Source organism: Typopeltis vanoorti, chromosome 16, assembly GCF_054136105.1.
Source record: "Typopeltis vanoorti isolate ZY-2024b chromosome 16, IOZ_Tvanoo_1.0, whole genome shotgun sequence".
Lineage (NCBI taxonomy): Eukaryota > Metazoa > Arthropoda > Arachnida > Uropygi > Thelyphonidae > Typopeltis > Typopeltis vanoorti.
This window is the reverse complement of record NC_143564.1, coordinates 29,860,731-29,888,431: the sequence shown is the minus strand read 5'-3', so window position 1 is coordinate 29,888,431 and position 27,701 is coordinate 29,860,731. Positions and strand designations below refer to the sequence as shown.

Below are 27,701 nucleotides of genomic sequence, written 5' to 3'. Positions count from 1 at the left end.
AATTGTACTAACTAATAACTAATTAATGAAACTAGGAATGATTTAAGAAGGTTCAGTATAAGGAGACTTATACTGAACTCAGGAGACAATAAGTAATAAAGATGATATAGAGATCCTGCAGACTGATCTAAATAGACTGATAATAATAGACTGGTTCTGAGAGCCAGGTTTCACATAAAAGTTGTGAAACCTGGGCTCACAGGGTCAGATGTAATAACTGGAATTAAGAGTAAAGAATATATACTTTTAGGAAGGAGAGTAGACACAGGAAAGGAGGAGGCTACTGATGATATCAGATGATTTAAGCCCTGTTAGGGTAGAAACCAAGGTTAGCAATAACAGTAATAATGTTATGTGCAGCAGGGAGGTAGAAATTCTTCTTATTATTAATATTAACATCTGACCTCCATGGAGTCAGAGACTCATTGTGGGAGGTACTACTATTGCACACAATTTTCATCCAATCGTGCTTTAAATGGATTCAATGTGTCTCCATTCACAACATACTCAGGCAATACAATTCCACTCACCAACCACTCTCCATGCAAAGAACCTGCTCCTCACTCCTCTGCTCACACCCTCCTTATACAGTTTCCAGCAATGTCCTCTTGATTTACTTCCCTCTCCTATTCTGTGAAAAATTTCTTAAATGTTGACCCAATAACAATCCCTAACTAGCTTATATATCTCAATCATATCCCCCCCCCTTCCTCCTATTCATGAGTTTCTGCAACTTACATTCTCTCAATCTGTCCTTGTACTCCACATTCCAAAGACCACTGACCACCTTTGTGAATCTTCTCTGGATCTTTTCCAACATGAAAACTTAGTTGCAAATAATCCATATGAGGCCTGATGAAGGCCTTATACAATGGCATCATAATATCTTTATTTCTGTACTTCAAGGTCTTCTACATCATTGCCATTATCTGATGTGATGTCTTCACAATTTGTGCAATGTGGCCCCTGAATTTCAGGTACTTATCCACTATCACACCTAGATCTCTCATCTCCTCTCCTCTACTTCCTTTAATGTTTTCCCATCAAGTATATACTTTGCATCCCGTCATTGCTTACCAAATGTCAAAACCTTACACTTTGCAATATTGAACTGATAGTTCCACTTATCTGCCCATTCATGCAATCTATTCAAGTCCTCTTGTAATGCTATAACATGCATGTGCATGACTCTGCATTGCTCTCCTCAGTTTTGCATCATCTACATATCACTAGTTAAACCCATCCCAATATCATAATATACAAAATGAACAACAATGGCCCCAAAACTGACCCCTGAGGCACACCACTATTGCCTTTTCTCTTTTGGAATACCACACCCTCCATATACAACTTTCTGATACCTGTCCAACAGCCAGTCACTGATCCATCTCAGAAGTCTGTTATGCAGTCCCATCTGTTTCAATTTATTTAAGAGCTTGCTATGTGGCAGTCTATCAAAATCTAAGTAGACACTGTATATGCATCTCCCCTGTCCAAGGTGTATGTCACCTTGTTATAGTACATAATTAGTGAAACATGATCTCCCCTTAACAAACCCATGCTGATAACAACAGAGAATACTGCCATTATCAATCCATTTCTGTATCCTACTTCTGACCAACCTCTACAGTACTTCACAACAACTCCAGATATGCAGACTGGCCTATAATTTGAAGCTACAGGCTTATCACCATCTTTATTATTATGGTGGTGGTGTTTAAGATAGGATGCCAAAGGAGTGTTTGCCTGGAGGATGATAGAAAGTGTGACTATGGCAATTAACCAGAATGAAAGGGTAGATGAAATGATTGTGATGGTGGCACGAATGACTTGAGAGGCAGTGTAAATCAAGTGGCAAGAGATCTGAGATTCATGCTTGTGGTTGTATAAAAGAAAAAGCAGAGAGGAAATATAGTGTGTGTGTTACCTAGGTATGATAATGAGGAGCTTAGCAGAAGAGCAGTAATGATGAATAGCATAACAACCAGAATGTGTCAGAAGATAGGATTGGAATATGTGGATGCTTGGAGGGCATTTGATGACAGAAAGGAACTGTATGTGAGAGACCGCTTGCATTTGAATGAGGAAGGACGTAGACATCTGGAGAGATTGCTGTTTTCTGAACTAGTTGGTGTGTCAGTGCAGGGAAACTAGAGTTCTCAGGGTGGATGGTAGTAGGGGTGGCTTCTGGTGGAATGGGTGCTTGGGGAAGCTGGACGACATCTGGTAACACTAAGTCCAGTGGGGTCTTGAGGGAATAATAAGTATAGAAGCAATGACATTTTTATGCTTTATAGTAATGCCAGTAGTATCTGGAATAAAGGAGATGAATTGGTGGCGATGATAGCGTCAGCATGGCCAAAGATTATTGGGATCACTGAGACGTGGTTGACGGAAGATGACATAGTAACAGGAATAGAAGTAGCAGGGTATAGCATTTTTCGGCAGGATAGGAGGGGAAAACATGGTGGTGGAGTACTGTTTATGATGAGTGATGACTTATGTCCTCTAAGAGTGGAGACTTTGGAAGGCATTGACACTAATGATTTTGAAAGCATATGGTGTGAGGTAGAGGTGGGCAAGACAGGATATTTAGTGGGATGTTACTACAAGCCAAGGGGCACAGAGGGTGAGGAGAAGGAGATGTTTAGGCAGTTGAGCTTGGCAAGTGCAAGAAGAATGATTGTTATGGGAGATTTTAGCTACAGCAGTATAAATTAGGAAGAGGAAATGCATGTAGTAATAAGGGAATGGAATTTCTAGAATTCTTGAGGGACAAATGTCTTAGGCAATATATAATAGAGGGAACAAGAGGTTCCCTCTATTAGAAGAGTTATAACTCTTCTAGTAGAAGAGTTATCATTCTATTGTATAAGACAATGATCAGACCACACTTACACTATTGTTCTCAAATTGGTCTCCAGGATTTGAAGGGGATAAATTAACTGTGGAAAGGGTACAGAAGTGGATAACAAAAATGGATTCAGGACTGTACAATGTTAATTATGAGGATTAGCTGAGGAATGTGAACTGCAGAGTTTAGTAGATAGAAGAAGGAGAGGTGATATGATTGAGACTTTTAAACTGTTGAGAGGCAGTTACAGGTTGGACACTGGGGAGTTCTTTCACTTGGTGAAGCAGTGGGAAGGAGTGCTAACAAGGGGCCATCCTTGGAAAGTGCAAAAGGAAGCTGTGAGCAAGAGGGTGAGGAGTGGTTTCTTTGTATGGAGGGTGGTGGAACCGAGAAATGCATTGCCTGATAGGCTATCATACCTCAAGGAGTGGTATGATAGACTTTGTGTTTCCTAGGAAAGACCTCCCATGATGAGTCTCTTGACTCCATGAAGGCCTGAATAATAATAATAATTATTATTATTAGTTCCCATGCAACATTTATTTCCTTACAGCTCAACTCCTCGTTGCATGTAATAGCTCTGAGCTGTCTCCTAAGCTCATCATAATCACCAGCCTTATAATTCCATATATCCTTTTCTCACAAAAGTCTGCATATGACTAGCCACAACCCAGGTGATCATTTCAGGATCACTTTCAACAACTGGAGGAAAGTGTGACACCCCCTGTCACAACTACATCCTCTGATGAAATGATCAGATCTAGACTCTCAATCCTAGCATGCCCTCCTTTACTTGCTGTCTGAGATAGTTATCTCTGAAGAACTTAAGAAATTCATTTTCCTTATTCCCAAATGCTATCTCTTCATTCCACTGGTATCACTTTATCCAATCTATACTGCCATAATTAAAATCGCCCATAATAATTACCCTTCCTTTGTTCACTAATCCAAGTTGTTTATACATTACTTCATCACCATTCTCCACATTCCCAGGCCTATAGCGACATCCAACTAAATATGTCTTTCTCTCAACCTCCACACTGCCTCATAACCATTTGCCACTATTTCCCTCTTTCATGTCTACCTTATGTGGACTTAATTCTAATTTGATTGTGAAGTGGAGGTTAACAGGATGGGACAGTGCATGATGATACATGGTGGGGTGGTGCTGCAAGCCTGGGTTGATGAAGTTGCTGGGGATGATGAAATGCATTGCCAAATTACTCCAATGAGTAATAAATGACTAATCATTATGGTTGATATAAATTATTTGAACACTGAAAGGGAAGCGCTGAGAAAACTCATGATAAGAATGAGGGAGAATTCATTGAGCTGCTAAGTGACAACTTTTTAAAGAAGTACACAAAAAAAGGAACTGAAGGTCAAAGAGCATTAGATTTAATGATAGTATCAAAAGTTCAGCTAAAGATATGACTGTTTTACCACCAGTTGACAATAGAGATCCCAGATCATAGAGATCTTCGATGAAGCAAAGTAGTTGTTCCAGTTGGGAAAGGTTAGATGATTAACTATAAAGGTGGAAATTATGAAAAACTCTGGAGAACACTATGTTCGATCTCATGGTACCAGTTACCAAATGGAAAGGATATCAGCAGTGCAAGTAAAGTTTTGAAAAGATGCTTAAATGATGCAGTATCTGAATGTGTCTCCAAAGTTCAACAAACAAATGTGTACTTGCTTCGGCAGTACATATACTAAAATTGAAATGATACAGAGAAGATTAGCATGGCCCCTGCACAAGGATAACATACAAAATCGTGAAGCGTTGCCTCCATAGCGCAATTGGAATAATGACTGTACATTGCACCCCTTTGATTGGAAAAAGCCTAAGTTTGATTCCTGTCGTGATGGGAGGAATCTTGTTGGAACAGTGGGAAGGAGCGATGACAAGGGGGGGGGGGCATCCCTGGAAGTTACAAAAGGAAACTGAGCAAGAGGGTGGGAGTGGTTTCTTTGTCTGGAGGGTGGGTGAACCATGAAATGCATTGCCAGAGAGAGTGGTTTAGAGCAAGAACAGTCAATAAGTTCAAGGAGTGGTATGATAGACTTTGTGTTTCCTAAAAACGACCTCCCATGATGAGTTTTCTAACTCCATGGAGGCCTGGATAATAATAATAAAATAGTGCAGGAGTGAAATGTGCAACTGCATTAAGCAGGTGATCCATAAGAAGATGATATGGAATGAATATCATGAGAATATGGATGAGAGGAGTTTTATGAAATATAAAAAGTGCATATTAGAAACGTTAAAAGTATTGAATAGAAAGCTGAGTCAGAGCCTGAAAAGGAACTGGCTGTGCAGACTAGTAGTAATCCACAAGAATTTTATCATTATGCTGCAAGTAAAAGAAAGGATGAAAGTAGAAAAACAACTTTTCTAAATAGAAATGGTACTCTTGTGTCAGAAGCAGATGCGATTGTTCAAATAATGAGTGCATACTTTTTTTTTAAATCTATCTACCTGCTTAATTAATTTATTTAATTTCTATAAGAACTTTCTACAAAATCATAGAAAGTTTTTTCACTTGAGTATTAAGTAAATATAACTTGCCAAGAAATTCTTGTTTAATACTTTACTTTCCTTTTGGACAAGTATATTGCTATGCATTATGGCAGGAGCACTACAGAGACTGGTTTTGACCTTAATTTAGGTCTAATCAGTGTGAGCCAGAACCAAGAAGGATACCAAGGTTGAATTTAAAAAACGATTTTTCACTTAGTTATTAAGCAAATTAACATTATGCACTTTCTAAAGAAAGTGTGCTTTGCGTTATGCATACTAAGGAAACTATTGCGAAGTAACCAGCCTCTATATATAAGTAGCCTATGATCAAAATTAAAGTATCCCTGTTTAAGACCTTGTGGAGTGCAATCCAGTGATCCATATGCTGCAAAACTTTGCTGGAAAAAAAAGTATTTCCAGAATTCAGCACCAGAGGGTTGTAAACATGAAATACATTTAATTTGCATATCATACATCTTGGTCGATTTTTTTCTAAGGAGGATCTTCAAGAATTTCCATATAGTATGATCAGCTGAGTTTAGGGATGTTAGCTTCTTTTCCCACTCCTGGTTTCTATGTTTTTGTAGTGCGTCTCTTACTTTTCTGTTTAGGTTGTTTAGGATCATTTTGTCTTGTGGGGACCCCAGTATCATGGTACCTCTTCCTGGCTTTATTTTTTGTCCTGATTAAGTTTGTTATCTCTGGGATTCTGCTGGTTGAATGGATGTGTGTAGTTCTGGTGATTGATGCAATTGCTTTCTTGATTTGGTCTGTTAAGCTTTTTACTGCAATGTCTAACTCCTCCTTTTTGTGTATGATAGTCACTGGGCCGATGTGCTCCTCGAGGACTTTAGCTAGTTTGTCTCATGCTATGAATGAATGCAGGGGGAGAGAATTGATCTAGTGTGCCTAGTTTTAGTACTATAGGATTATGGTCTGAAGACAATTCATTTACTGTTTCCAGCTGGTACTGATATTTGATATTTTTTAAAACAATGATGTTCGATGTCTAGTATGTTCGATCTGCCAACAGGGGGGGGGCTGTGATGGGTAGGCTCGAAGGTCCCACAACTATGGCCAAATTGGCTGCTGTGTAGCTGTGTGGAGTGTGGCCACTTGTATTAACTGTGGGGCTGAACCAGGCAGTGTGCTTAGCATTCAGATCCCCTGCCATAATAATGGAGTCTGTAGAGCCAAGGACGGAGTCCAGATCTGATATTAATAGGGGTTTGCTGGGTGGGGTTGTAAGCTGCATATATCTTCATACTTTCTGCATTCTTGGTGTGCACTTCTACTCCTGTAATCTCCACGTTGGTGGTTTGTGGGTTGGGTATAGTATTGTGGTTGAGGTAGGGCTTGATATAGATGGCTGTGCCTCCCCCTCTGGTGCCCAGTCTATCTGTTCGGTACATGGTGTACCCTCGCTTACTTTTGGGTTATTAGCAGGTCTCAGGTGGGTCTCGCTGATCAGCATAATGTTGGGGATTCGTCTGAGTGCGAACTCTTGTAGCTCTAGTGTCTTGTTGGTGATGCCTTTGACATTCAAGGTGGTTATCAGGAGCGAGTTTGGTTGTATTTTAGTTTTGCTCATTGTTGAGGGCTGCTAGTATGGAGTGGGTCCCTTGCAGGAATCTCTTTGTCGAGGATGACGATGGGTTAGTTTGACTAAATTCTTGCAGCATACTGTCTAATGAGGTGGTCAGAATAGAATTGCCATTATGTTGGGGCTTGCTTGGGTGGTATGTGCTGCATTCTTGGGGCAAGCTGCTTCTGCATAGATTTTGGTGGGGAGTTGTGGTCTTTCCTGACTTGTTTGGTTTAGATTTCTTTGATTTGTAATTTGATCAATCTCAATCTGTGATCTTCGGGTAGTAATGGGAGAAGGTGACTTGTTGACCTGTCGTTTTTAGAATGATGGATGCATCCTTTGTAGTTGGTGGGATGGGGTCCACCGCAGTTGGCACATCTGACTGGTGTGGTTCTTGGTTTGGAGCAGGTGATGGTTTGGTGTTTTTCACCACATTTAAGGCGTCTGTACTCAGCTTTACACAGTTTTTGGACATAGCCAAACTTTTGGCAGCAGTGACATTGCCCTGCTGATGCTCTCTTTCTGAGTGGTTCTGGGGTTATTCTGAGACCACAGACGATGGTTATCTCATAGATCTGTTTCTGCATGTTGGGGAAGCAGACCTTAAGATTTCTTTCTCTGCTTAGTGTGAAGGTGTGATACTGTAGTTTGTTGTTGTTGTCCATGATTTTCGTTATCTCTCTGTAGTCTGCGACTGTTGTTGGTTGGATTTTGACTCCTTTGCCGGTGTTTCTGGCCCAGGAGTAGTCAATGTTGTGTTCTCTCAGGTTTCATGCAACCGTGGTCCATTTTTCTTTTTCACGGAGGATTACCAGGGGGACCTTTTCCTTTTTTCCAGGGACTGTTTGTGAGGATGTGTCATCTTCCATTGTTCTGCGTCTTTTGCTTGTGTGTTCTTCTGTGGGGTCTGTCTGTCTGGGGTTCTCGTGTGGGGGAGGGTCGTGTTGTTTCTTTCTGTGATCTCTTCATTTTCATCTTCGATGCCTTCGGGTTCATCTGTCTGTGTGTACAGGTTTAGGAAGCCCGGCCATTCTGTGTCGAATTTTTTAAGTATTAATTTAAATAGTTCTAGTGCTTGATCTCTGTTTAGATGCTATAGAAAGTCTTTAAAGCTAACCATTTCTAGTGCATGTACATTTTTGCCACTGTGATGTTGGTGCAAATTTCCGTACTTTCTATTGAGCTTAAACTAAATTGATTAAGCCTTACCTTGGTAGGTGCTTTCATTACACATTTAGTCCTTGATCACGGAGGTCTGTTGTTGTTCCGGTTACATGGTTGATCCGATCAGGGTACCAGTATATGTTTCTTCGAGGTCTCTGCTCTTTGGAGATCCTTGGCCTGCTCACTGTTTATACGTGTTCACTATTCACTAGACACTAAACTCCAATCTCATCTGCCTAATCACAATCTAAATCATAATCTAAAAATCAATCACCTAATTCATCAATCAAATCAACATACCAACATAACATGCCACTTAAGTAACCTGGCACAGAGTGTTTCTGGTTGGAGATTATGCATTTTGCAAAAGAGTGAAATGCTAAGGCGAATAATGTAGTATATCTAAATGAGTGCATTGATTTGAATTGGCTGTGCGTAGATTCAGAAATACATGAAGTATAAGGGAAGTAAACGATCATAATCAGTTCTAATAGTACAGAAGAAACAATAAAAATTTATTCACTTAAAATATGTTAAAATTCCTAGGTTTACTTAATATGTTGGAATTCTGTTAGAACTTTATTACTAGGCTGACCATATTTCATTGAGACAAAAACGGGACATTAGGATGGCAAAAACGGGACGAGAGTTATGTAATATTCTGTATTCATGAAAAAGACCCTAAAAAATTTGTTACATAAACATATTGAGCTTACATTGTTCTTCAGTGACAGAACCCATACAAAAATTTAAGTAGACGTAGAGGGGAACTGTATTTCACCACGATCGCAACATGAATATTTCTCCGATGAAGTGATCTTACGTAGCAAATTTCGGTCTTTCAACACCTTATTATAAAACGTCTGTGTCCATGATACATAGCCCTCATTGTCTCAACACTTAATCTAGACTTCTCCTTTCACTACATCCTGTTCATAACAGAAAATGTTATCTCAATAGGTGCTATACGTCCTGGAAGACAAAGAACAAACACTACAATATTACAAAAGTCTTGAAAGTCTAGGCGTTTTTCGCTCATTTCAGAAAAAAATCTGTACCCATCTATCAGATATAGGAATGTTTTCTTTATTCCATGTATACAACTGCCTCACAATTATAGATTTTATGAGGATCCATTGATCGAATACACGAGTTTCTTCTGTTTCTTCTGTTTATGATGAGTACCAAGTTCAGGCTGTCCTGTATTTCTTTCCATTCAGATGTCTTAGTAGCACCCATTTTAACTTCTCAGTGTTTTCTAAACTACACTTCCACTTATTGACATATTCTTAACTGGTTTCATAGAAATTCTCAACTATCTCAAAAAAATTAGGCTCATTAATTTCTCCTGAATCTACTAACATTTTCAGTTCTGGACTCTAAATTGTTTACAAGATTTTCAATGTTCTTGGCTACCGCTGTTCAATTAAGGTAATGTATGTTTTGAAAGCAGACACTTGATTTCTTGCAAATGACAACCGCAATTTTAAACAGGGATCTTCAAACAATTTTCGCAACATAACAAAGCATTTTTCTTGAGAAAGAAAATAAGAACGAAATCCATTCGACATGCTTATAATTCTGTCAATTGATGGACCCAAGGTATTCCCATAATCTTAACAATTTAGCGTAATTGTTTCCTGCAAAGTCACAAACGTTTTTCAGTTCTTCAAATCTGACTTATATATTGAAGTACAGGCAGCCCTCGGTTCACGACGGTTCAATTTACGCCGATTCACAATAACACCGGATGCCTGCGTGTGCTTCCTTACTGTATTGTGGTCTGACTGAGAAACGACGCTTGCAGGCTCTAGTGTTTGAGTGTTTACCGAGCTACTAAGACGTATATGTATCAAACCTAGTTTTACTATTGAATCTACCTAATTCTTCTATTTAATTTAATTTTTTTTTTTTACATGCATACGTATTTAAATTGATAAAGTATGTAATTACCAGTGGCGAATTCTCCATTCTCCATTAATTGAGAAAGAAGTAATATTTATTTCTTAATAAATGCATGCATTTATAAGCATTCCATTTAGGCTTTTATTTTTGTAGACCGAAGACGTCTTAAGCTTGTGCGGCAATAATTCAGTTGTAGGAGCTTCCAGGTCCTAGCAGCAGCACTGTGATTTCATGCGCGCATAGCCATTTCACATCGTCTCACTCTGTTGCTTAAACACAGGCATACGCAGTCAACGTAGCTCTAGCCAGTGAGCTTCAGCCAGCCTTTACAAGTGTGCATGTTGCTTGGGAAAAGTAAGTTACAACTTTTTATGCCAATGTCATTGACCAGTTCATAAAGAAGAATCGTAGGGTAGATTTTGTATTCAAGTAGCTAATTTGAAAAAGACAGAATATCATTGTGAAATAAATGTTGTATTTGTATGATTAAATGTGCATAAATTTCTAAATATATAGTTTTAAATAGTCAGGAATTCATTATTCCGCTAATCAGACTTCAATCACACTTCTCACTCCCTGAACGATAAGAAGAGCAAGCGTGAATTTCAAGACCAGCAATCGCTCCTGGTAATTACATACCATGTCTGATAAAAGAAGTGCAGAAAAATTAGCAGAACTTGGCGTTAAGAAGGCGCGGAAATCAATCACACTTGAAAAGAAGATGGAAGTGATTCTTCGAATCACTTCTATCACAGACACACAGTTCACACGTCTGTAGAAGTATGAACTTACCTCTGTCGAATGTTACTACAATTATGAAAAATGCAGACAGAATAAAACAGTCTGCGCAACAATCTACAGCAGTACTAAATGAAAAACATGTAAGTTATAGGAGGAGTAAACTTCATGAAAAAATGGAAAAATTATTATCATTATGGGTGGATGACTTGAATCAGAGAAACATTCCTGTGACGCAGGCCGTTATAACTGAGAAAGAAAAAACAATTTTTGAGGATCTTAACTAGACAGATGGAGGCGAAGAAACATTTTTAGGAAACAAAGGGTGGTTCATGAGATTTAAGTCTTGAAGTAAGTGCCATAGTGTCAAATTATGTGGTGAGGCAGCAAGTGCAGATGTTATGGCAGTGGCTGCTTTTCCTAAAGAATTTCAAGACTGTGTAGAACAAGGAAGTTATCCTCCTGATCTCATTTTTAATGTTGATGAGACTGGGCTCTACTGGAAAAAATTGCCATCACACACCTTCATTTCCTGTGAAGAACGTTCCACTCCAGGTTTTAAAGCTGCAAAAGATAGATTTATGCTTTTCTTGGGTACAAATGTCTCCGGAACTTTGAAGCTTAAACCAATGTTGGTGTACCATTCACAGACACCACGTGCCTTCAAGGGTCTAAAAGCCATGCTGCTAGTCTATTGTTAAAAATTAATTATTATCGCCTACTCCCTATACTAGAACAAAAAAGCGTTAGCTGATTTTAAAAAAAAATTAATATATTTGTTAAAATTTAATTATTAATAATTACGCAAAACGTTTTTATAGATTGGTGCACAAATTATTTTTGTCGTACCGTGCTTCGCTTCTGTAAAGAAAATGATTTACCATCCATGGCATTGCTTCTCTTGGATAATGCCCCTGGACATCATCAAAACTTTGCTGAAGAAAGAGCACCATTCGATGTCAAGATTGTTTACATGCCCCCCAAACACAACATCGCTTTTGAAACCGATGTATCAAGATTTATATCAATCCTCAAAGCATATTACCCCCGTATAACATTTATGGAAATAGTAAGAGTCTTGGACACTTCAGGAAAAACTATTAAAGACTATTGGTGGTCATTCGATATTTTGAAGGGCATTAACAACATCAAGGCAGCTTGGAACGAAGTGTTAGCAAAGTGTTTAAAATGAGTATGGCGAAAACTTCTTCCAGCATTTATGCACGACTTCGAGGAATTAGAGCAAGAGCAGAATGTTATTGAAGACGTTACCAAGCTTGCGTGAGAGGTGGGATTGGACGATATTACAGCTGAAGATATGACAGAATTCTAAGAGAGCCATGATAAACCGCTTCCCAATGAATACTTAAAAGAATTAACCGAACAATTAAGTCAATATCCAAAGGAGGAGAAAGAAAACGCAGAAGGTCCTCTTGGAGATATAAAAACGGCCGATTTACAGCGCATCCTTGCAAGCATAGAGCCATTGATGAACTCTGCGAAATGGACCACGATTGGGAACAGAGGACGAACGTAAAAAGGAGTGTAATAGCATCTATTCCACCTTATACTGAACCCCCTTAAACAAAGAAAAAATAAAATCTAGGTAGTTAATACTGAGAACGTTTTTCAAAAAACAAAAACAAAATGCAGGTAATCCGAAACAGGAACATATCTTTTCGAAGTTTCATATTTTTTGTATATAATTTTGTTTTTGTTTTCGTTATTAATAATTAAATTTTAACAAATATATTAATTTTTTTTTAAAATCAGCTAACGCCTTTTTGTTCCCGTATAGGGAGTAGGCGAGGCCGTTTTTTTTTTTTTTTTTATCCCTATCTAACTTTTAAAGCCTGGGTGGGCAGTGCAATCTCCACTGGTAGCCACTCAGAGATGTATTATCAGATTTTACGCCGATTCGGTTTACGCCTGTTTTTTCAGGAACGGAAGTGAGGCATAAACCGAGGGCTGCCTGTATTTGTATACTTTTAAGTTTTCAATTACATGCTGTCGCATGTAATGGAAAATACTAGGAATCAGAGAGGGCTTGACTCTAGTGATTGCATCTGAGAATTTGGCTGTAACGAATATGACCACGTTGCTACCAATTGGTGAGAGCGATCATAGGGTCTTGACTTGGGAGGTGGCTAAAGGTGTGGAATTTACAATTAAGACAGGGTACATACGGAATTATCGGGCCGGTAAGTATGACAAGCTTAGGAGTTTGATTGGTTCAGTGCCATGGCATGTAAAACTGCAAGGGCTGGATGTGGCTAGTGCATGGAAGGCGGTTAAGAATTATTTGCAGGAGGCAATGACTGACTGTATACCTAGAGTCCGAATAATAAATCAAGTAGGGGTTAAATGGATGAATAACACCATTAAGCTTGAGCTGCAACAAAAGAAACCACTTTGGAGGGAATTTAAGGAGAAAGGTGACCAGCAGGCAAATGAATGGTATAAAGCGCAGGCCAGAAGGGTAACGAGTGTGGTAAGAAAAGCAAAAGCGGATTATGAAAGAATATTAGCCATGCATGCTAAGGAGATTCCCAAACAGTTTTTTCGATATGTTGCAAGTAAAAGAAAAAATGTATATGGCATAATGATTTTAAAGAGTGCTGATGGTAGGGAGGTAACCGAATCAATTGATATAGTGAAATTACTGAGCGAGCACTTTGCAAGAGTGTGTCATCCAGGTCGTGACATTGCAGGAATGAATGAACCACAAGTTTGTATGGGAATTGTGATGAAGGAAGTGGAGGTGAAAAGTCTATTACAAAATCTCAATGTCAATACATCTGTGTGATTGGATGGTATACCAACTCGTGTCGTACGTGAAGTGGCTAAAGAATCGTCAGTGTCCTTGACCATTTTGTTTAATTTGTGTCTCGGGTCTGGGTTAGTCCCAAGGGGGTGGAAAGAGGGGGAAATAATCCCACTGCATAAAGGAGGTTTCAAGACTGCTGTTGTAAATTACCGACTGATCAGCATATCAGAAATCGTTGTCAAGGTCTTGGAGAAAATAGTCAAGAGGAAAATATACGGGATTGGATAGATGAAAATGGGATACTGTATGGGGGGAAGAATGGTTTTGTGAAGGGCAGATCATGCTTCAGTAATTTTCTCACGTTTCATAACGCAGTGACGGCTGAACTGGATAAGGGTAATGGGTTTTTAGTGATTCTACTGGACCTTGCTAAGGCCTTTGACAGGATACCACATGGAATTCTAATCAGTAAACTGCAGCATATGGGGATGGATATAGGGTTGGTGAGATGGATAGGAGGGTGGTTGATGGAGAGATATCAGAGAGTGGTTTATTCAGGAGTAGAGTCCAAAAGACGGCCTGTGACTAGTGGTGTGCTGCAGGGTTCTGTTCTTGGACCACTACTGTTCGATTTGTTCATTAACGATATAGGAAAGGATCTGAGAGGAACGGTTCATTTGTTTGCTGATGATGCAAAGTTGGGTAGAGTAATAGTGAGTGCACAGGATGTCAAAATTTTGCAGGGTGATTGGGATAGTTTGGAGGACTGGGCTTAAGAGAATGGATGTCAATTTAATGTGCAAAATGTAAGGTTATGCATTTTGGGGTGAAAATATTAGCAGCAGTATATCACATTGGTGGAACTGTACTCCAGGAGATTGACGAGGCCAGGGATTTGGGAGTGTTGGTGGATAGAGATTGAAGTTTAGCGGGCACATCGCAAAAGTGGCTAAATCAGCACATCAAATCACTTGGTTTTTGAAAAATACTTTAACAAGCAGGGACAAACAGGTTATTGTTCCTCTGTATCGAGCCTTGATAAGGCCCCATCTGGACTACTCAGCTCATCAAATCACTTGGTTGCTATAAAATACTTTAACAAGCAGAGACAAACATGTTATTGTTCCTCTGTATTGAGTATTGATAAGACCTCATCTAGACTACTGTGCCCAGGTATGGGTGCCAGGGTTCTTTCTTGATGGGGAGGAGGTGGAGAGGATCCAGAGACGAGTGACCAAGATGATAGTAGGTCTATGGAATGAATTATGAGAACAGGTTGAAGATCTGTGGGTTGCATAAATTGGTTGATAGGTGGAAAAGGGGTGATATGATTAAGACATTCAAATTACTGAAGAGTTTCTATAAGATTAATTCAGAAGATATTATTAAGAATAGAATTGCTGGTGGAGGACTAGGGGCCATACATGGAACGTGGGCAAGAGCGTGGTTAGCAGGAGTGTTAGAACTAGGTTTTTTACTTGGGGAGTGGTGAATGAGTGGAATAAGCTGCCAGAGTCTGTTGTTGGTGCCATGACTGTAAATGAGTTCAAGACGAGGTATGATAGATACTGTATGAATGTCGAACATTTGTTCTTGAGATGATTTTAGGGCCTCCCTCGATGAGTCTATGGACTCCTTGGAGTTGCCTGTAATAATAACATTAATAATAATAATACTTTCATTGCAAAACATTCAATCTCAATTGCTGAACAGTCGATAGCAGCAGAACAGACGCCTCGTCCGAGACACGCCAGTGTTTTCAACATGTATTTTTTTTCTCTGAAAAAATCACTGCTTATTCGATATTGAGTATCGAACAATGCGACCTCATGGTTATACAAATTACTGGTATCCATGATATTGATATACGATTATAGGTTATGAATAATAATTTATGATTGAACCAATACTAAAGTATATTTATATGTTTTTATTAAAAACGAGACAAAATTGAATTTTTATTAAAACGACGGGGACTCCCGAAAATATGAAAAAACGGTACTGTCCCGTTCAAAACGGTACGTATGGTCAGTCTATTTATTAGGCTGACCACATCAAGCAAGCAAGTTAGATCAAATGGGAAGGGTTATGGGGTTATGGCAATTGTAATGTGAATATGAGGGTGGCTGGTGGAAAGGTATCAAAATGAGATATTGATAAATATATTATGAACTTATATTTCATAAGTTCATAACATATGAACTTATGAAAGTCATAAATACATAACTAAGTAGTCCAGAAAAATGACCGTTCTACACAAGTTTTAAAGGTCTTATTTTTATAGTTGGTTTCCAACATAGTTGAACTTAACACTATTTCAATTATATACAGTGTAATTAACTTTGCTGTAACCCAGAGGTTTATGGATCTCTGAATGTCTTAGATAAGCCATGACAAGGCTACAGTAATAACGAGAGTTGATGTTGTTGACAAAGTAAAGGCAGTGAATTGCCATTCGAATTGTTCTCTATGTTGAATTCGAATATAGGAAATTCGTTCATTCCCGGACCTCAAATCCTGCAGATTTAAGGTGAAAGTTTTAAAGTATCTACTCGAGAATTCTTGGATCGTACTACTGGCTTAACATACGATTCCAGATCATTAAGTTAGTGGGATTGGAAATGAATTGATATGTATCTGAAAAAGTCAGCATCTGGCCAGTATGAAGGTACCTCGTGATAAAAGAAAAACTTTTCTCCTTCTAGGACAGTGTGCAAATGTCAGACAACTCAGAAATATTTACTTCAAATCTCTGCATATTCAGCCACAGTGTCTCAATCGCATTGCCAAGAATCAGGTTTATTATGCACTAAAGAAATCTCATATATCTCTGTTATATTCATGTTGATTTTGACATGAATACGCCACTCTGGCGCCATTATTCTTTCGTTTATATACTTGAACTGCAATACAACCGATTCAATTTTTTTGTCCCCTGTTTTTATTCGAAATATATACAATGCTTGAGATGGGAAATCATTTTTATTTTTATTATTATTATATGACACCTCCAGGGAGTCCAAAGACTTATTGAGAGAGCGCACCAACTTTACAATTCTCCTTCTCCACCACTCAATCATAACTAACTGCAAATAATTTCATCAACTACACCAACGCCATCTACCACCGACTACCACCACCACTAATATTTTCTAAGACAATCACAAACATCCATGCCCATGGCGGGATTCGAACCCGCAGCCTTTTGGCTGGAGAGCAGATACGCTAACCACTCGGTCAACCAGGCTGGCATCATCATAATTTTTCATTCGTAAGCCAGTTATTATCCAATTTGCCATTTATAATCAAGATAATTTTTTACTGACGGTTGAATTTACTAAAATTTTATAACTATTTCTTTGATACTAATTGGAACTTACTGTATATGACTGTATCATTATGAATAGTTGAGTTGACTCTTAAATATTACTGAAGTTATAATTTCGGAACGAAAATATAAGAAACACACTGCTTGTATAGCTTGTATAAATTAGAGGAATATCATACTACAATGACGTTGCGATGGAATGTTATGCTGCAAATCTATCTTTTTGGCAATTGATGATATCGTGGTCCATCCCAGGTCAACAATCAGTTTTCCAATACTGAGATGGAAGTGCAGGACATAACCTACAAGTGCTATCCTCAGTGAGCGACCTGCGGCACTTACTGAATGTGATCATAGTTTGCTACTAAGGATGATATATCAAAACCTCCACTCTCTGCTGATACACTAAATGCTGAGTTGTGGAACACGAATCTGAACAATAACATTCAGAACAGATACCCACAACATGGGTTTGAAAAGTAGAGACTTAATATGCAATCCGTACATTTCCCGATCCAACATCCATCCAGTGTCGCCTTGAGTGGTGCAAAGAGCGTGTACAGTGTTATGTGGAAGATTTAAAAGCTGTGTTATGGTGCACTGAATAACGTTCCACCCTCAACTGAGCAGATGAATTGGTGTGGGTATGGTGGATGTCGGTGAATGTCTTTTACCAGCGTGCATATATCCGACTATTAAATTCGGTACTGGTGTGCGAGTATGGTCATCTTTGGCAGGGACCACCGTTGGTGACTGTCCGAGGTCAAATAAGACCATACCATCACACGAATATTGGACTCTGAGAAGTATGTGAGCATTTTGGATAATACATTGCTTTCAGTTTTGTTGCGTTTTACAGAACCGATCATGTTTTCTTTTAACAAGACAATGAACCTTATCATAAGGCTGCTGCTGTAACTGCATGGTTTGTGGAGAGGAACATCACCATACTTGACTTGCCTTCACAGAGTGCTGATCTCAACTCTACTGAACATCTATTGGATGAACTGCAGCGTCATGTGAGGTCGAAGGATGCCCGGCTCTAAGCAGTCGAAATCCTCACTACATGCATGCAGCAAATATGTTCAAATATTCACACTGATCACTATCGTACGCTTGTGGAAATTATGCCTTGAATTATTGCAGTAATCATCGCATAGGACGTGGATCCTCCATCTTATTAAGGTGGGAGCCATGGCTGTTTGTTCTTCATACGCTGCCGTCCGTTGACTTCTTTCCAAGCACTGTATCACTGAATGAGAATAATAATCAGGTGATATTTGGATTGCCTTTTAATACTAGTGATATCATAAACATCATATTTATGTTTAGCATACAGTTATAAGGAAAATATGTTTATAATTTTGAATGATGTTCTAATATGAGAGGGCACTGCATAAGAACAGTTTACTAGTTCTGTTATATAGATTAATTTCGGTTTTTCTGTTTCAACTTATGCCAAACTTTCATCTCAACGCCCTAAAGGGCAAATAACTAGAATCAGAAGAAAAGGATTAATTCATGTTTTGCTTTAAAATAAAGCAAAAAAGACGAATTTGGTTATAATGATTTAGTGTAATTATATTTTTCCTTGCAAAAGAATTAATTTACTTCAATTATGTTCTAATTCTATGTTTGATTCTATGTCTGAAGGCCTGTATAGCTCAGTGGAAGTTGTGCTTGCGTCCTCTGCACTTGGTCGCTCTAAGTTAGACTTAAGTTCAAGTCTAGTCGCCTACTGAAGGAACTTTTTCTTAGCCTTTCTTCCAACAGTTCCCGAGTTAGTCGATCTCTGGCAAGCAGTTTTATCCTCTCGGAAACTCGAGTTTTTCATCCCTTAAATTCAAGAAAATCGACCGTTGTACCCACATTATTTTAGACAGTAACATTGCTTGTTAGGGTTAGGTACCAAGAGATGGCAGCACTTGTTTGCCAGCCTCGTCATCGGTGGCTGCTATAATTAATGATAGACATGGGCCAGCTATCTCTGATTGACTACCAGTGGAGATTGAACTGCTCACTCAGTCTCCAAAAAGCTAGATAGGGTATTAAGGCCTCGCCTACTCCATATAAGGGAATAAAAGGCGTTAACTGATTTATTATTTTTTAAAATTATTTTTTTTGTGTCTGATCACAAAAATACTACTGAGTTATTTACTAAATTACTTTTTCGTTAGGCACTTCCATTTAAAAGTAAAGGAAATATTTTCATATCGAGTACTCTGACTAAACAATATGATATGAATTTAACGACATTATAACAAAACAAAACCTTCAATTGCTCAACAATTCTGTTCTTCCGAGGAATATGTTGCTGTAATATAGAATTATTTTATCTCTTTTTTAATGAATGGAAGTGACCTTGTATGATATTCAGATTTACCAATATTCTACCATCTACGTGGAGATACCAGACACCTTTGTTAAGCCCAAGAGACTGTTTTCTGTGTAAAAGTAATGTTCTTGCTTGTTTTTATTGGTTTAGCTAATGCCTTTCATTTTATATATGGATATAGACCTAACATTTGGAGTTAGTAAGAAGTCATTATCGACTGTAGCCAATCCGATTTACCTAGCCTCAAAGTACGATTACTTTTTAAATAGCATCTGATAAACAGAGTTCAGCAGGCAAGTGTCGCTTCTCGTGATCGATAGCCCTGAGGCAATATACGTACGTATAATTATCTAAACTATTTCGGTTCTGCGGTCGATTTTGTTGAGTTTACTGAACGAAAAACACGGTGCTAGAGATCGTTCAACTCAGGAGCCGGTCGAAGAAAGTAGAAAAATGTTCTTCTAGTCAGATCGCTTAGAGTCGGACTCAGAACGTCTTTCTGCTGGCTGCCTATTGCTATTGATGAAACGCAATATCCCGAGGTTACACAGGATTATTTTTTCATGGGATACAATCCCGTGGCATACGGTCTCATGAAAAGGTAAAATTAAAAAGCAACGTAAGAAACGTAATAGACGTTAACAATATACACCCACCAAAGCAATTTTTAAATAAATCCGGGAAAATGAATCTTGCTTGTTTTGTTGTTTAAGTGGATAATATCTTTGCTCTCTATTCAGTAGATGATGGAGTTTTAATAATTCTGTGGACATGGATGCTTGAGGGTGTCTTTAAGTGGGAGAATTTCTTTTCCTGGTTTCAGGTTTACTGCCTTCTCTCATATTGGAGGGCTAAAACCTGAATAATTTTCATGATTGGTCTCTAGAAGGGTTTCTGATTAGACAACCTATATTAAATGATATATAAGTACTTTAGATCAAACATAATAGAAATATTTCGACTGCCAGAGACCCACAATTCTTGATATACATTATTAAGTCATTTAGTTACTTAGCGCTAAATGATATTCAGGTATTTTGTGTTGAGTGACCAGCGTAGGACTTTTGCCTATTCCGACATCGATGTCATAAGGTCGTTTTATACTTAATGAATGAATACTTGTAAATTGTGTCTGATCCTGTGCCGGTTTGCCTATTTGTGGGATGAAAATAACCTGAATTTCTGAAAGGAAAAATCCTGCCCCTTTAATAATAACTGGATAACTCTGCTCAGCCGAAATCCCTTATAAAGATTCTTTGTGTCTTACACAGTTTCAAACCAAAGGGCATCGTCGATTCTTACAGAACTACAGAGGCGCTAATGGACGTTATGTTAATACCACAGAATTAAGAAGTTTGCCTTATTAATAGCGTTTTCTCAATCTTTTTCTGCAAAAATATTTAGTGTACAAGATTACAATTCTATCTTAAAATATGTAGAAATTACTTTTTCCTTATCCCTTACAGAACATGTTGCTCAATGTAATTAATCTCAGAGCCAACACAATTAAAAATTATTATTATTTATAAGGGTACTCCATCGAGTCAAAAGTCTCCCGCGATGAGTCTATCCATAAACACAATATCAATCATACATCTGCTTAAACGTATTCACTGATGAGGCACTCAGAGCCACCTCTGGCAATTCATTCCTCATTCACTATTCTCCCGGTAAAGAACCTGGTGTGCATACCCTTATTAAGCATATTCTTAGAAAACTTCCAGGAGTTACCCCTTGTTTTACTCCTACTCCTCCAAATATTGAAAATATTCTTCGGTATCAACTTATAGAATTCCTTTAGTAACTTATAAGAGTATCATATCCACTCTCCTCCACCTGTCAACTAAACTCTGCAATCCACAAATTCTCAGTCTATCCTCATAGGGAACATTCCACTGACCTGTCACTAGTTTGGTTGCTACTCTCCGAATCCTCTGCACTACTTCCTGATCCCTAAGAAACGCAGGTGACCAGATCTGTGCTCAGAATTCAACATGTGGCTGAATCAGAACCTTATAAAGAGGGATGATAACCTCCCTATCTTTACTTGTCATTGTGTTCTTCAACGTCAGAGTGATCCCTGAACTGTTTTTCAACCCGTACAATATGATCTCTGAATTTCAAATCCCTAGCTTTATTGATTTCCTGGCATCCAGTAGCGTCAACATAATACAAAGTATGTAATCTTTTCATCCTGAAGTGCATTAACTTACATTTCTCAACATTAAATTGGCAAGCATTTTTCTTTATTCACTGAGAATTTATGTAAATCATCCTGCAAGATAACAACATCACGTTTATCAACTATTGTCCTCCCCAGTTTTGCATAACAGCAAAACATTCAAAACATAAAACCTTCTGCTGTATCATTAATGTACAAATTAAATAGTGGTTGTAGTACATACCCCTGGGTGCTCCGTTAGTCACCCTCATTCGCCTTGATTCCGTTCCACCACATACCACTTTCTGATGTCTATCAGCTACACCCCACTATTTATGCCGCCAGCCGCATATCCAATCACATCTGCTTCAACTTATGTAATAGTTTTCCACGATATTCTGTAAAATGCCTTTGCAAAGTCCAACAGTATCATGTTTTAGTCTTTTCCTTTATACAATTTCGGTGTCCTCCCGCGATGAGTTCTTGGACTCCTTGGAGGTGTCAGGAATAATAATAATAATAATAATAATAATAATAATAATTTTTTTTATAATAATAATAAAATGTGAATAAATTACTGAGGCAGGATCTACCTTTTACAAATCCATGCTGTTTCCTATAAAGTATCATATTGCTATCCACTAGGCTGACCATACGTACCGGATTTTTTTTTTTTCATATTTCCCAGCCGCCCAATTGTTTTAATAAAATTGTCAATTTTGTCCCGTTTTTTAATAAAAACTATAAATATACTTTAATGTTGGTTAATCATAAATTATTATTCATAACTTATAATCAATATCATGAATACCTCTAATAATTTTAAAGATAAAGATATTAGCCTCCAATGCCGGCTCGTGGCTTGAAATCGTGGGGGTGCTGCAACTTTCGAAATATACATACACACTAAGGCTCTAAATTTAAAGTCTTAATACACACTGTAAGTACAGTGTATACGTATTTGGATAAAATATCAAAATTACGATAAAAATTTTAAAAAAAAATTAAACATGAATAAATATTGTTTATTATCGATAAAATTATACAGTGTGTACTTCAAAATTACTTAAAATAAAATCTGTTCCTTTAATTGTAATTAAAGGAATGGATTTACAATTTTTTGGACATTACAATTAAATCCTTTAATTGTAATGTCCAAATATTTAAAGAGACGGAGTAAACACGTTAAGCACTATTGAACACTCTACTACTGGTGCAAACTGCATATAAACAACAGTGGAACTGCGCGGCATACAGTGCTGCATTACGCTAATAGCTCGCATCTCATTATGACGTGCATACATTTGTGCGAGTAGCAATATGAAACTGTGGTAAACACACTGCTGCTAGCGTCCTTCGCACTCCTAAGTGCTACAAGATGGATTTTTATTATTTATACAAAATAAGAGAATTGTATAGGATTGTTGATGATAAAATTAAATATTAGAAGCAAATATAAATAAATTAATAAATATATTTATATATCGAGAAAAATTGGGGGTGCTGCAGTTCCGTAGTATGTATACACGAGCCGCCCCTGTTAGCCTCGCAACAAAAATCAGAATCGTGAAAACAATGGTATTCCCTGTGGTACCGTATGGATGTGAAAGTTGGACCCTGAGAAAGAGTGAAAGAAGGAAGATAGATGGATTGGAAGATAGATGCAATGTAAACCATATATGCAATGCAGTCCAAACCCATGGGCTGCATTGCATATATGGTTTACATTGCAGTCCATGGTCGGCAATGTAAACCATAAATCAGTGATAGACAGAATAAAGTCAGATATCTCCCTCGAAGCGATGATCATCAAGCAAAAATTGTCATATTTCGGACATATTATGCGACCAAATAACAGTCTGGAGAAGATGATGATGATGCTTACTAAAGTTGATGGAAGCAGGAGAAGAGGAAGACCAAGAATTAGATGGGTGGATGGAGTTAAAGAAGCAAATGGATTGTGCTTGGAAATTTCGAAAGATATGGCCAGGGACAGATCTGAATGGAGAAGGTATGTTCATAGAATCCCAAGGAGTCGAAAACGACTCGATGGAACATAACAACAACAACAATCATGAATACCAGTAATTTGTATAACCATGGAGCCGCATTATTCGATACTAAATATCGATATTTACAGTGACTTATTCAGAGAAAATAAAAAAATACAGGTTGACAACACTTGCGCATCTGAGAATAGCAAGTGTTTGGTCCATCAACTGACAGAATTTTAAGCATGTTTGATGGGCTTCGTTCTTATTTTCTTTCTCAAGAAAATTCCCTGTTATGTTACGAAAATTGTTTGAAGATCCCTGTTTGAATTTGTGGTTGTTATTTGAAAAGATCAAGTGTTTGCGTTCCAAACATACATTAGCTTAATTGAAAAAGATATTTCAGCTACAGAAGTAGCCACGAACATTGAAAATCTTGTAAACAATTTGAGTCCAGAAAAAGTGAAATGTTTGTATCTGCGTCAAAAAACAACTCAAAGGGTTAGTAGATTCAGGAAAAATTAATGAGGCTAAGTTTTTTGAAGTAGTTGAGAATTTCTATGAAAGCAACTTAGAATATGTGAACAGTGGAGGTACAGTTTAGGAAACACTGAGAAAATCAAGCGGGCGCTACTAAGGAAGACATCTGAATGAAAAAAAAAAAAAAAGAATACAGGACAGCCTGAACGAGGAACTCATCACACATGCAGAAACAGAAAAAACTCGTGTATTCGATCAGTGAACGTTCATAAAATCTATAATTATGAGGTAGTTATGGAATAAAAAAAACATTCCTGCATCTGATAGATAGGTACAGATTTTTTTCTAAAATGAGCGAGAAACGTCTCGACAATATTATAGATTTATTCTTTGTCTTCCAAGAAGTGTAGCACCTGTTGAGAAAATATTTTTTCTTATGAACAGTATGTGGTCAAAGGAGAAATCTTGATTAAGTGTTGAGACAATGAGGGTTATGTTAGTTTTAAGACAAAATTGTGTCATGAAGTGTGAGAAGTTTTATAAGGTGTTGAAAGACCGAAATTAGCTGCGTAAGATAACTTCATCGGAGAAATATTCATGGTACGATCGTGGTAAAATATAGTCCACCCTCTACGTCTACCTAAATTTTTATATGGGTTCTGTTACTGAAGAATAATGGTAAGCTCAATATGTTTATGTAATAAATTTTTTTTATCATCTTACTTTGTTATGAATACAAAATATTACATAACCCCCGTCCCATTTTTTCCATTCCAATGTACCGGTTTTGTCCAAAAGAAATATGGTCAGCCTACTATCCACCCATTCGTGGATTTTACTTTTAACCAACTTTTTTCAATACTTTAACCACTCCAGATATACTAATTGGTCTGTAATTTACATCTGTCTTGGAGCCACCTTTATGTAATGGAACCTTCTTACCCTCTTTCCACTCCCTTGAAACCTTGCCAGAGCTGAGACTTGGGTTAAACAGCTTCGTCAGAAACATTGCCAGTTTCCTTGCACATGAGATGATAAACCGTCCAGGTCCACTGCTGTATTCACATTGATAGTTTTCAATATATTGAGTACTTCCAGTTCATCTACCTCAATTCTCATACCAGTAAAATGATCACTTAGAAACTGACCATTTCTTCTGTCACTTTTTACATCTGTACTGCGTAAAGGTATCTTTCCATAATTCTTTCTCTTATTTGCTACGTAGCCCAAAATTCTTTTTTGAATTTACTTTGGCCAGCTTCTAAAATCTGCATTAGCCTTCCTTACCATACTAGTTACCCTTCTTGCTTGTTTTTTTATATTGCTCATGACATGCTGATCACCTTTTTGTTTGTATTTCTTCCTCATTTCTTTCTTTTTAGCTGCTACTGTATATTGCTACTCATTTACTTAATGGCTACTTGGTTTATGCTACTGACTCTGGAAATGCAGTTGATACTGCCTCGATCAAACAATTACCTTCGAAAAATTTCAAACAGTTTGAAAACAGGATAGATCATACTGAGCCAAGTTATAAACAATGTATTCCGACATCCAATAAGTGCATTCTACAAAACGTTTTTCTGTAAAGTGCATCGTATGCATGTCGGCCTACCTGCAACATGCCACTTTCGTAAAGAATCAGAAACACTTTAACAACAAAAACAACAAAAAAAAATGTGAAAGAAATCTCGAGTGTTTTGAAACAGTGGCTGGCACAGAATTCCAATATTAAATGTTAGGCTAAATAAGAAGCTGAATAAGATACAAATGATCGTAACTGTCATAACTATGTGCACCATTCAAATACACAGTCATACATGTATATTTGGATATATAGGTGTGATTATGCTTATGAAGGGAACAGCGGTGAAAATATCCTGACAAAGTTTCATCAATGGCTGCAAGACTGCAATGAGGAACTTTATCCTTTTGGAAAAGAAGAAATCAGAAGATTTATGGGAGTCCTCCTTAGGCATCCACTTCTCATCAAACTAACCAAGACAATAATCCGTAGCGCAATTGGAAGAACGACGGTACATTGCGCCCTTCGATTGGAATAGGCCTAAGTTCGATTCTGGTCGCGACGGGAGGAATCTTTATCTGGTCGATTTCAATCGATGGTGAGTTAGGCGATCTCATACGGAGGTAGCAGGGTTTTTTCTCCCGGAAACTCGGGTTTTTCATCCCGCATACATACAAATCGGCCCTTCAGCACACACGCAATTTACAGACAAAAATTACTAGTTGTGGTGGTGTGGGAGGTAGATGGCGTTGATTCGTAGTAGAGGTAAGGTGTAGAGACAGTTGATGATGTCCTCCCGCGATGAGTCTTCGGACTCCTTGGAGGTATCAGGAATAATAATAATAATAATAATAATAATAATAATAATAATAATAATAATAATAATAATAATAATAATAATAATCTAAATAGCTGAGCAAGAGGAACTTTTATGCGTGTGTACGTGAGTGAGTGAGATGTTAGCTGATCTTGAATCCATCACGATCAGCTAACAAGACAATTTCTGGAATACTAAGTGAACTTTGTGAACTCAAATTGTGTAACACAACAGTGGTATGTCAAATGATTAACAAATTATATTATCAATAATGGTAAAACAAACAGAATAAGTGTACCAAACCGAATATAACTAAGAATTATAGTAACTTGTGTAAATAAGAATGTAACTATTCTTATGTAATTGGAAATAAGCATGGCTAAAACCCAAAGTGTGTTAAATAAGAATAGGTACAGTAACAAGAAATGGCTTAAATATGAAACAATCTAAAATATCACTTTCGTTGTTCGAAAGAAACTTAAACGAAAGCAGGAATGAACTCGCATATACTCATAAAACTAAGATGGTTTATAAGTGTAAAAGTTTTAAAACTATCAATAGTTAAATTCTGTCCTAGACTGCACCATTATTTCTATACTGAAATCTAAGCACACAAGTAAGATCTTAGATATATGTATCTAGTCTAGCCATAAATACTGTCAGGCATGTTCTGTACCGGAGTACAAAGAACCGGCAGCACTATTTCGGAGATGTATAATCGAACACGTTCATAAAAAATAGAGAATATATAACACTGAACTGAAAAATTAATAAAAAAATAAATTACTTACGATCGAGTATGTCAAAGAAAGATTAAAAAATTTATCCATATTAAGTATAAAAAATGAAATATGTAGTAATTTAACCATGATGTTTAATTTAAGCCTCAGTTATGGTAAAGTGCCAATAGAGTGGAAAGAGGGGAAAATAGTTTCATTGCACAAGGGAGGCTCTAAGACTGATGTTGCAAATTATAGACCAATCAATATATCTGGAGTGGTGGTTAAGATTTTGGAGAAATTAGTTAAAATTAGAATTAAGGACTGGGTGGACAGCAATATGATACTTTATAAGGGCAACATGGTTTTGTGAAAGATAGGTCTTGCCTAAGTAATTTGCTTACGTTCTATAATAAAGTAACAGTGGAGTTGGATAAAGGAAATCCTTACTCAGTGATACTGCTTGACTTTGCAAAGGCTTTTGACAGGATTCCACATGGAACTCTGTTAGATAAATTAGAGCAAATGGGTTTGGATCCGAAGATGGTGATTTGGATTAAAGGATGGCTGGCGGACAGATATCAAAGAGTGGTTTACGGAGGAGCTGAGTCCAGGAAAAGGCAAGTGACTAGTGGTGTACCTCAGGGCTCAGTTCTTGGTCCTCTATTGTTTAATTTGTACATCAATGATATTGGAAATACCTTGAATGGAAATATCCACTTGTTTGCTGATGATGCAAAATTGGGAAGAGCGATAATCAATTCAAATGATGTGGATATTTTACAGGATGACTTAAATAGGCTGA

At 37.6% G+C, this 27,701-nt stretch overlaps 1 non-coding gene across 1 annotated transcript; it reads left to right on the top strand.

Annotated features, from left to right (window-relative positions):
* Nucleotides 1-4,545: 4,545 nt before the first annotated feature.
* On the top strand, nt 4,546-4,652 carry LOC150097915 (U6 spliceosomal RNA). The gene has a single exon (XR_016549618.1). It is a non-coding gene; the product is annotated as a U6 spliceosomal RNA (small nuclear RNA).
* The last annotated feature ends 23,049 nt before the right edge of the window (nt 4,653-27,701 follow it).